General features: G+C 39.9%; 1 long non-coding RNA gene across 1 annotated transcript in view; it reads left to right on the top strand.

Annotated features, from left to right (window-relative positions):
* Positions 1-5,481, top strand: part of LOC148819987 (uncharacterized) — a 31,018-nt gene extending 25,537 nt beyond the window's left edge. Inside the window, exons 2-4 of the long non-coding RNA XR_016094211.1 lie at positions 835-961; positions 2,099-2,264; positions 4,799-5,481. This is a non-coding gene — a long non-coding RNA (uncharacterized LOC148819987). The remainder of the gene's footprint in view (positions 1-834; positions 962-2,098; positions 2,265-4,798) is intronic.
* The last annotated feature ends 6,631 nt before the right edge of the window (positions 5,482-12,112 follow it).

Below are 12,112 nucleotides of genomic sequence, written 5' to 3'. Positions count from 1 at the left end.
GGAAACTGCTGGGGGGCGGCAGGGGGGGGAATACTACGATTTCCTTATCCTTCTACCCCGGCTTATTGAAACCATGGTCGCTTGTAATAAAACACTCCCTTTTGATTGCTGTTTCTCTAATGGCTGACTGTTGTTCGCCAAAACAAAACAAAAAATACAGTGAATTTTTTTGGTTCTGAAACAAACAACAAAAAAAGATTAAACAGAATTTTTAATTACACAGAAAATTATCCCTCAGGTTCAGTTTATTCTCCCTTGGTGTCTTCTCGATTTGCAAGCTGCAGAGAAGGAATATAACAGCCATATTTTTACAACAGTGTACATTTGTTCAAAGGATGTTTGTTATTTTCTGTGATTTCGTATGGTTTCACTATGCTTTACTGTACTGGGCCGTAAGAATACCAGAGTGCACCAAAGTAAATATTCCTTAGGCACATGTATCACAAATGTAATATAATCTTGGCATTAGAGAGTGATACCAAGATCCAGCTTGTGGGTCTCTCATGTCTACTTTGATTTTACAATGTCTCCCTCTCAAGCTTTTGAAAGAGCACCCCTTCTTATTATCAAAATACTGCCGTGCGCCTGTTTGTATCAGTGGATTCAGCTCCATAGAGGTGTAATCTCAAACTTTTTTTCCAGATTTAAAGCTGGGAGAGGTGGTTATTGGATTCACAAGAGTCCAGACAAGGAAATGGAAACCACTTGTGTTGTAACTGAAACCTGAAGTGAATGGGAGCTCTCCCCCCATCAGTCGTTTCCTGAAGGCTTGACAGTGGAAAGTTGAAATGAGCCTGACGAGCAGCTTTCACTTAGGACTGCGTTTCATTCCAGAACAAGAAATCATCACCCCCTATGTGTCACTTGCAGGACATGAGAGCGGTGTACCTCATAACACGGAAACAAGATGGAACTGAGGTATCGCACAACACAGCAGAATAACATGTGCTGAATTACAAACGTACGTGAATGCTTTATATGAATAATCTGCAGTTAGCAAATCAGGTGGAAATATTGTCATCACAGTTGACGTTGATGTGCTTATTAAAAATGTTAATATGCTTTTAACATGGGGGCCTTTTCAACTAAAGTAAAAAAACATGTTTTTGCATCAATGCAGATGTGTTATAGTAGAATCCATTACACTGCAGGAATTTCCCTGTATATACAGTATGAGTTGTATGCAACAGGGTTGAAACTTTCTCTTTGGGCCTCCTAAGTGGTTTAACCTGTATATCCCATCACCTGTGTGGGGGTTGAGCCCGGGTCATGTCACTGGCTGGCTGTGAAGGCTGTGATGGGATGTGGAGCTGTGGTACCTGTGACATGTTAATAAAAAAGTGGCTCTAAGGTGGGCGAGCTGGCATAGACTTACAGTACCTACACTTTCTCATTCTCCCCTGTGGGCAGTCACAGGGCTCAGAGCTGTTTGTAGAGATGTGCAAAACATGCAATTGGCTATCCAAATGGAATGGGTAAAAAATAACAATCGTGGAAGTAGACAAACATTCCTAACTGCATGCTATCTATTTCCCGTTCTACAAAGACGGGAAATTGGACACAGGCTTCCATATAGTCCAAGTATGGAAGGATTAAGACAAGTCAACGTGTTCATGACATTTATGAGCCTAGAAACAAAATGCAATTTAACTTCAAATGTATATGGATTTTTTTAATGAGAAAACAAATTTGAAACTTGATGGTATTAACATTACTGCTTCTGCTTCTGACTATTTGAAGCCTATCAATTAATTGCTGAAAACACAAACTCACTCAACAAGGGCAAAAGTTTCCTGTAAGGTGAAGGAATGCCAGCAATGTTTGTATTTTGCAGTAGTTTGTCCAAACTCTGTTTCAAGATGGGTTAGAGGCAGGACTGAATTAGTTTGCTTTGCGAGCAGAACTTAGATGTCTGAGGAGAGTCTGGCCATGAAGTCAGAGAGAAGTCACAATGGAGACTATTTACAGAAAGTTTAGCCAACTACACCCCCTAGCAAAGTGCTAGAACCATCCTCCCCACACATGGAGCCTTTTCACATCCTGACAGTCTCAAACCATGTGTTCCATTACACTTCCTCTTCCCTGTCTTCTGCAACAGGGAAACAGGGCAAGGAATGAAGAAAGAGCCCCAGCCTGAGCCTTCGCTGTCTGGGGTTCTTATATTCTCTTGCTGGCCAGTTAATCCACCCCAAGGGTGTTCATCACATGAGCTGGGACACCAGGACTTAAATGAGGAGCAGAAGTGTCCAGTTGATCATGGGGAGGTAGGCGAACAAACAACGGTTGGCAACTAGTGGACCATGATTGCATGCACATTCTCAATTGTCACGGACAGCTGTCCCTCCTTCCTTTCTCTTTTGTCCTTCCTCTCATCCAGGTATGGTTCCCAACTGGCCCAACACGTCCACACTGCTTAGGAGTTGCATAACTGTGTGCTAATTGTGTGACAGTTGTCCAGGCAAACAGCATGTCATTCGAAGAGTGATAATTGCCTCCCACTACTTTATAAGGAGAGAGACGCAAACACAAAGAGGAAAAGAAGACAGCACACCATACAGAGTAAACACAGGCAATCCCACAGGCAATTATGTATACAACTCGGATAAAAACAGCACATAAGCCGTTTCCCTCCTTCAACTTTTGAACCTTTGTGGTAAATGCCATTAAAATCCATCCACCCATCCATTTTCTAACCGCTTCATCCAATTCAGGGTCATGGAGGAGCTGAAGCCTATCCCAGCAAGCAGCAGGCACAAGGCAGGGTACAGCCTGGATGGGACACCAGTCCGTCGCAGGGCACACACAGACCCAGACACAGACACACTCACGTCAGGGCCAACTTTCCCAGAAGCCAATTAACCTACCAGCATTTCTTTGGACTATGAGAGGAAACTGGAGCACCCACAAGAAACACACAAACATTGGGAGAGAATACTCCATGCAGATAGTACCCCAGGTCCTGCACCCAGACCCAGCGCTGCACTGAAGCAATGCTAACCATTACACCTGCCATTAAAAGTACAAGGTTATAAAACTGAATCTTTTCTCTGTATTGGATAAGAAAAAAAGCAAAACATTTGTTCTTTCAATTATCTCTAGAAATATGGAAGTAACTATCTCAGGTACAGACCTCTAAAATTCTACAATGCATATGAAAAATATTCCAGAAAGCCCCTTTTGAACATATTTCCAAAACACAATGGAAGTGTAGGCAGGCACATAGGATTGACCCATGATTTAGTACAATGACTGATAGCAAAAGTAGGGGAATTTTTATTATTGTGATGGTATTAAACCATCCTTAAAAAAGACTATTGAAAATGATCCTCCTTTTTTGGGTAGCTGATAAAAAGAAGCACATGAACATTTTATGGATTAGCCAAAATGCAGAGAACTTTATCAGTGTAGCTGGTAATTTAGGACTTTTCTGGGCAAAACAGATTCCATAGATTCAATGCATCATCTTGATAAACCTGGAACCAATCCATGATTAAAATATCAAGGCAGGTTAATATCAGATTTAAGGGGGAATACAAACAGAAAATGGCATGTGTTTCAAGAGGGAAGTCCTTTCTTCCACTTCTTGTTTCTGGAGGATTGCCTGAGCAAGTCCCAATAAACTATGACTAAACTGTGATTAGCTGCAATTTCAGATTGTAATCTTTAATAACACCCTCTGCAGTGGTTTACTTCAACATAAACACATTATTGGTGGTCTTTTTTGTTAATGACATAAGAGTCTGTAGTTAACATAGCAGACAGACACACTAAGCAGTTGTTTCCTGATATATTTAGATATGCACTGGGGAAAAAGAGTTTCTGAAAGTGAGCAAACTATTATTCACTGTACAAGAAAGTTTAAATGAGTTCAAGCTTGCATGCGTGTTACTAGATCCATTGTGTAACAAATAATTAGGTTTAAAGATTTTATTTTTCTTGTTACTATAATCACTGATGGCATTATGGTAATACTGGCCTTTAATTATCAGGGTACCACTGAGAATAATTACAACTAACAGGAGAGATGAAAATTACTGAAGGTAATAATTCCAAGACATTTGGCACAAAGAAGGAGATTTTCACTGTAAAACGGGAAAATATTTAAATAATTGGCCTTCAGACTGCATTTTTTTAAAAAATTCCCCATTACATAGTCATATTAACTGCAATACTTGCCACCCCCCCCCCCCAAAAAAAAAAAATGGAGGAAAGGATTTTTAATGGAGGAGAAAAACAACACTGGTACAAGAAGCAGCCAAATTGCCGAAGTCTTTTGTGTAACGAGATGCCCTTCATCTTTAACTCAGTAATTGAAGGCTAGCCCTCCATGTTGGCAGGCAGGTTCCAGCTCCCATGTACTATTGCTCAGCCTGTTTTCTTGTTAATCTGAGAGCAGCCTGAGGCACTGTAAGATGTGTACTTTATACTGAGGGAAAGGCAGCTGAGTCATAGCTTCAAAACACCTGTCTGGCCTCTACAACCTGATTGCATCAGCCTGTTTGCCCTATGGGCAAGGGGCGTCACTGTAATGATACCATCTGCAGAATATGGATGTTATTTTCACACTCCACTCCTTCCCTGCTTTCCATAAATGACTAACAGCCACCACAACTGTTTACTCGCCTTTGGCAGAAGGGTGGGAACTTTCTACGTTTGCTTGCAGAGTCACAGAAGATGAGCTCTCATTTAAAGCTGTAGAGGTGTACCTGTATAAAGCTTACCGTTTTGCCTCTGGTAACTTTCTTTCCTTTTCTTCGTCGTCATCTTCTTCTTCTTCTTCTTTTTTTTTCATGACAAGGACTCATTTCAGAACTCATTCCCTAGGGCTGAGACTTCATCAGACTGGAGAGGGAGAGAGGGACCCGAAACGACCTAGTTTTGAGTGTCGTTTCTTGAAAAACGACAACGTTGGGTGTTTTTATTCCCCAGAAAAGCACAGTACCAGTTAACATCCACTTGGTCGGATTATGAGGAAGAAAGGGTTCAAAAAAGAACAAAAAAATAACACCCGTTGTGCGAAGACTCCTCCAATATGGTTTTATGTCTTTCTTTGTATAATTTTTTTACTGAGCATTTATTTTATGTTTGTCTTGTCCCTTCCCTGGTAGTGTTGTATACATTTGCTGAATAATTCTTCATTAATTCTGCCTCAGAATCGCCTTTGCAATGTGAAAATATTTTAAGATGATATTTTAAGAAACGTGTTACTATGAAGCGTGTTTATTTCTTATGTGGAATTCTTTCTCTGGGGATTTTGTTTTGTCATTCAGACATTGTCTTACCTTTTAATGTTTATAAAGTCAACAAAGTACGCACAATTTCAACAACATAAACTTTTAATATTTTGTATGTAATATGTAGAGAGGAAAAACAGATCCATTGATGTACAGGCTAAAGAACATAATTGCATAATTTACACTTGCATTGTGCTTGCTTATTCTACAACTATGTGTTAATTTTCTACATTAAAATTAAAATTTCCCAAAGCTCTAAACACAGTGTAGTATATTGCTTGTGTACTGTATTGAAAACTTTCATGGACATTCACCATCTCTGCAACAGTAATAGACAGCAACTGTTTTTAGTATCTGAGAATATACCGGAGTTACAGCTTTGGGTAAATTGTTAAACTCCTGCAAAAAAAGGGAAATGAATGGCAAAAATAATTTAAAATCTAGAAAGTTCTAAATTTAGGAGCTGATACTAGTAATATTACCCGGCAACAAAATTTCAAACAGTTTTAGAATAATTTTCAAATCGACTGACCGAGTTGTTTGTATTCACAATAAGAATAAAAACCTCTCAGAGTGGTTAAAAATAAAATAGTTTTAAACATGATGATGAAATAACTATAAAATAAGCATGTAGTAATGTAAATAAGATCAATATCCTTTGGAATTATTCCCTCATTCCTTACTTAGGATACAAATTAAACATTTCCAGCTGAACTATAAGTACAATGTACAGCTTTGTCACAAAAATAATTTTTACCAGTAAATTAAGTGTTTCTTATTCATATGATAAAAATTAGTTTCTGTTTTCTTGAATAGTGCAAAATATAATCTGCTGAAGGTCCCCTACAGCTTTGTAGATGTAAGATTTTTTACAGGATCGCATTCTATTTTCATGCAATTTGCCTGTATATTTTCCGTCACTGAGAAAACTCTTTGCTTGGGGAGAGAATGACAGAAATTTAATGATTTCTGTTGCAACACGTGTGTTTCTTTAAACACAACACAAAACTTTGTCAATTTGCTCAGTTGCATTCGTAAGCGAAGCAGCACCTGAATCTGAAAATTCCCTCAAGTCTTCGTTGGCATGAGAACGTCTCATCACAGATCACAGATCACAGAGCCTAGGCTTATTTTTTCACTGTTCACTTAGCAAGCCTGCAAACCAACAGCACATTTAAGTCTCATCTTTCCATTCATAATTGATCAATCTGGAATTTATTAAATCTTTCCCCGTGTGCCACACAATTAAATTCAGGGTTTGTGTGCATTTTGTTTTGAAAAGTCTGTTTATTTTTATTATCAGAAAAAATAATACAAGTAGATACAGAAAGACCTTTTTTTTATTTTCCCTCACAGCTGGGCACTTCACAAGAATGCAGTCATGAGAAACTCCCCTAAAGACCTATGATGTTCTTTTTGCAGAAACTAAATAATCTCAGATGCAGTCATCTCTCTGTGGTTCTTTTAAAATGAACACACCCTTCTACAGCAGAAAAGCTTTTATTTCCAGTTGAAGCTTTCTACAAATTGTTTACCGTGCTTTCAGTTCATTCCGTGAACATCGCATTATCGAGCTCCCAAAAGCCAGGTTTAAGCTCTGTGTGTTAGTGTTATTTTTCAGTAAGAAACAAGGGAGAAGAGGTTTCTATGAAGCTGCATGCAAAGTCTCGTGTAGTTTTAAAGTTCTGGCAGTCACTCTGCATTCCTCAAAAGGCCAGGCTGAGAGTGATGCCATCGTCTTTGTGACTCACTGGCACAGCAGTGCCCTAGAACAATACTTCATAACAAGTAATGGGTTTTGCCACCAAGCACATGAAAACAGAGAAATTCCCCTATTTGTCTTCTGCTGGCTGATCAATTGTGCTGTTAGTGTCACATCCCATGTATCACCTTTTCTTCAGACTTTTATCTAATAAGACCAAAGGATTGGAGCTAAATTATTAAATATTCCAAAATCTGAAATGAGGTTATTCCCTGTAAGTCTCTCTTTGGAGAAGCTGTTCACCCTCATTCTAAAAGTCATCTCATTCCAACATTTCTCCTTCTACAATGCCTTTTTACAAGATATGAAAATGAAAGTTAGCATGTTCCAAAGATGGACAGTAATTCAGATTTTGCCATTTGCGTTATCAAAACAAATATGACTGTGGAATAATACAAGATAAGAGGAGCTCTCCTGAAAGTGAGAGTAAGTTGTCACTATTTTACATTTGCTGTATCTTGTTTAGTAGAGTGCAACAGGTCTCAGGAGTGTAATTGTTATACAAGAATAAAAGAATAGCTCTTCCCTGACAAATTAATGTTATTCAAAATATTTCCTTCAGGCATTCTAAGTAAAGTACTGCATATGCAAACACGAAAAGCAGTGATTTTACTAAAAAAGAAGGTATAGTTGTAGTCCTTAAATCCAGTAGTCCTTTTCAGAACTGAAAAATGACCCCGAGGAATACATTTTAAAATGCTGAAGAACAAAAAGAATTTTAAAACCTGTAAAATGTTTTCCTTCCTACTAGTGAGCTATTAACATGAGTAAAGACTCACAGAGAAAACTATGGCCGAAAAAAAAGTAAGAGCAACACTCAGACAAGAGTGTTTTGTTTTCTTTGTTTGCTTGATTTTGTTTCCTATTGTATTTGATCAAGTACAGTTATCCCAGCTTTTCTAGATGAATTCCTCTGTGTGGAACTGAGACGTACAGAGCTCATCATGATTACCTTTAAGAGCGTACAGCATGCAACTCAGCCCCCAACCCTTCCAGCTGAGGTCTGGAGTTTGACTGTCTGCCCTAACTCAAATGAGGTCACACTGTTGCAGGGAAGTTGCAATGGCACGTACACACTGATCCACAGTGCTCCTCTAAACAAAATCTGGTGAAGTTGGCAGACTGTGAAGTTTACTGCTTGAACCCTTTCCCACTGGGGCTTTGAGCTAAAGCTGGGCTGACAAATATTTTTCTTTATTTTACCTCCGAGGGGTAAAGTGTTAGATCTGCCTTTTCAGCCTAACCTCTCTCAAGCCTCTCATGTTACTTTCAGTTACCACGAGGACTAGAAACCTCAAAATGTGGTTGTTTGTGCAGTTAAATAACAATAGGAAGGTGTTTGATAACCCAGCTATCTTTAATTTTCATTTCAAGCTTCGTCTCTTGTGTGTGTCAGCTTTTCTACACTGAAATAGGTTTTAAATGCAATGACCTTTTGGAAATTCCCTTACCTACAGAGCCTGAGATAGTGCGGATGGTCTTTTGGGAGAAGGTCCCAGGTTCAGCAAACAACAGACACAGCAACGGCTGCAGCTGTGAAGGAGGGAGAGAAAGAAAGTGGGACTAAAACTTGATAAAAGTCAGAGTACCAGGCAGCTGGAAATAAAAAAGAGGAGCTGAGGTGAAGTGAGGATAATAGCTGTGCTCTGGTTACAGAGAGTTCCTCTTTAACCAGGCCAAAGCGAGCCCAATAAAACTGTCTTGTCTTTAATCGAAATCCCTTCCAACCTTCCTAATTAAAAAAACACACATTGCAAAAAAAAAAAAGAGCTAAACAGAAAAAAAAAACATGGCTGCCAGAATCACATCATCGCTGGCACAAACAGCAATGGAACAGATGGCCCTTCTGACAGCCTATATTAAGTGCAGCTAATGAGCCAGATCTTGCATGATCTCATGCTAGTCTACTTCCACTTAATCTCTATGCATTTTTTTTACAGTGTCACCGCGCAGACAGTTTATTAGTGTTCCAGAAGGGAAGTGGGTGGTATCTTGTGTAATAGAGCAGCAACAGAGTTATAAGGAAGGCAGGGGCTTTTTTCACTCAGCCTTGACAGCTCTCTCTCACCCACAACCCCAACCTCCCCCCTCCCCGCCACTCACTATGTCTGAACATTTTTCGAAGGACAGCCTACCAGGGGACTTGAAGATATTCAGAGAATGTCATCATTGCACTTCAGGTTCACTTGCACATTAAGCCGGCAAGCATGGTTGAGTTCTCTCTGTTATGGCCACCTCCTGTGTCTCACACACACACACACCCTTAGAACAGAACCTGCTTTGAGCACCGACCGACACAGGATTGGCTGCTTTTTTGGGAATTACACAAGTTCATGTCCCATTGTTATGCTTTCAGAGGGCTTTGTTTAGAGGGGAAAACCATGCAGGATGTGGTGTGATACTCTTAAGTCATAGGTTAATGGCTCAGACCAGCCATGTGATCTTCTATATACAATATAACGCATATTTGACTTTATTTTACATGCAATTTAACAAGAAAAACAAAATGTATCCTTTTCTTCTGTGGACTCTACAATACATTTCAAGCCAAAGACCTGTTCAGTCGTAGGCTCTGGTATCATTTAATCTAATCTGCAATGTTTTCAAGGAGTAATTTCTGAATGGCCATGTGTGTTCGTTTTCTGAAAATCTCCTTCCTAAACGTTGTTAAATGGGAAGATCATTCTCGATGCTTTTGTGTTGGGCATGACAGTAAGAATAGGAAGTGTTTTTGTGACTGATTTATTAGTTCAATTAATCAATTATGTCATCTGGAACTCAAAGCCCAAACAGAACATGGCCTGATCAATATTTAGCACAGGGTCTATTCAATGTTCCACTGCATCCTTGTAACTTTATAAAACTTCCTGACACGTTGCTTCTTTCCACCCATCTCATCTTTGAGAATCTCCACCATCTGACAAGTCTTTATTTTAGCAAACTGCACATAAACCGATTTTATAAATAACTACTTTTTCCACAATTATCCTGTTGCTAGTCTCCTGCTCCTCTGTAATTTGGATTGTAGATTGTCTAGAGGCTGACACCATGGGTAAGCTAGGAGAGAAAGTTACCACAGCAACATTACCTTTGACTTTCTGCAGGAAATAACTGGAATTGTCTGGAAAGCCTTGACCTTAGAAATTCAGTCATGGGTGAATGGTTACAGAATCTTTGTACATGAAAACACTTAGCAAACCTTTTATCTTTGTGAAAAATACAAGAATTTTTAATGTGACTGTGGAAATCATATTTAGAAAACATTTTGTGACCTCTTGACATTCTAGACTCTGGCTAGCATGTGTTGTAGCTGGTAACCAAAAACTGAAAGTTCACAACCCGGAAAGTTCCAGCAGCGGTCTTGGAGAGAGGTCCATGAGGATCTCCTGTGCTGTTGTAGGGGGGCTGAATGATGTCGCACCCCGAAAAAAGAAGGCACTATATCTCGGGGATGAAAGCAACTGGAAAGATACTTTAAATTACATAAACTGGCACAAACACAGCACTAACAAATGAGACTGGTTTGGCTCTCCTGCGCCATTATAGGGGGACCGAGTGACATCACACCCCAGGAAACATCAGGTGCTGTATCTTGGAATCGAAAGCAGCACAAATGCTACTTTCAATCACACAAACCAGGACAAGTGGGGCACTAACGAAGACGGCGGGTTTCATCATTTCTGCTGTTTGTCAGAGGGCCAACCTCACAGAGCTCCCGGGAGGGTCTGTCAACAGGTGCCGGTAAACAGGAAGATGGGGAAAAGAGCGAGACTGGCCAAACAAAACAGACCATGATGACATGCCTGACACTGCTACTTACTCGGACCTGTGTGGAAAGCCAGCAGCCGTGTCTGGAAGTGGATAGCTAACTGTTGTAACATCAGTTCTGTAATAAAGAAGTGGATGTCCTTTTGACTCTGAGCTGCATTTTGAAGCGTATATTGAAATAGGCAGGAAATGTTGCTTTTTCCACCTGCATCTGAACATTGCTTGCATACTCCCTTATTTAGATAAAACCGTTGCAAAATTCATAAGAAAGGACCCTTGCATCCGTGTGTGCTGGAAAATTAAAGAATGGGCTGCAACGTGCTTTTAGCTGTTAATCTGTGATGGGTCACTCTGCCCACGTGATGTGTGCATTTATATAAAGATCGCCAAACACAGAGTTGGTTTACGTGTTTCTGAGTTTTAGAGGAAAACTACTCAGCTACTAAAATTTCCCTTTAGTGGTAAAATTCCATAAAAATATTCAAAACTAAGCGGATAAAAATGTGCACAGTAAAGACATTAAATGATTAAATCTTTTCACTACCAACCAATGCACCACGAGTGCCCCTGTCGGTCATTTTGGCCAGCCAATCACTTACCGCGGTGCCCTCCGGTGCCCTGCGGGTAGGTTACTGTACCGCGGGTTTTTACCGCTCATTTTGAATGGCTGCATCTGTATATGAACATATCCAAAGTGTTTTTTTCAAAAAAGACATCCATTTGGCCATTTTTGGATGGGTCAGCTCGTGAAATCAAAACGTGAGGTTTTCCATTGTGCTCTTTTATGACCCCCTGTGATGATTTACAGTTGTCTAAGATACATGCAACGCAACACAGAAATAAAACAGCACAGACTTAAAAACTGAAATCCATTGTTTTCGGGATGTTAGCCTGTACATGGGCGAAACATTTTTCGCGTGTTTTAAAAAAAAAATCCGTGCAAAGTGGCGCTATAGGTTTACCATAAAGTAATTAGGGAACAAACATGCAGAGGCTGTGTGGCTTCGGAATCAAAGCCATTGTGCACCCTGATTCCTGGAATACAGCTGTTGTGCTCTAAGGCTGGGGGAGTGATGGCTGCAGAATCTTAGAACTGTGAATCATCCATCTGCAACGAGTCTTTGAAGATGAGGGGTTCTGTGGCACACCTCCAAAAAAAAAAGGAATGACTGGAACACAATGAAAGGGAACGGGCAGATTGCTGTTAAATTGCCATGGGTGCTTATTTAAAACAGGACATGTCGGAACATGAAAAACAGAACACTGTTATTGCAGAGCAGCTGCAAAATATATAAAGGGAGGCCTGGATTTTTCTTTTTGGCATTAGCGTCATTCTAAGTCTTTGGCA

The sequence above is a fragment of the Atractosteus spatula genome, chromosome 15 (assembly GCF_055471065.1).
Source record: "Atractosteus spatula isolate fAtrSpa1 chromosome 15, fAtrSpa1.hap1, whole genome shotgun sequence".
Classification (NCBI taxonomy): domain Eukaryota; kingdom Metazoa; phylum Chordata; class Actinopteri; order Semionotiformes; family Lepisosteidae; genus Atractosteus; species Atractosteus spatula.
Note: the sequence above shows the minus strand (reverse complement) of the source record. Positions and strands in the feature narration are given on the sequence as shown.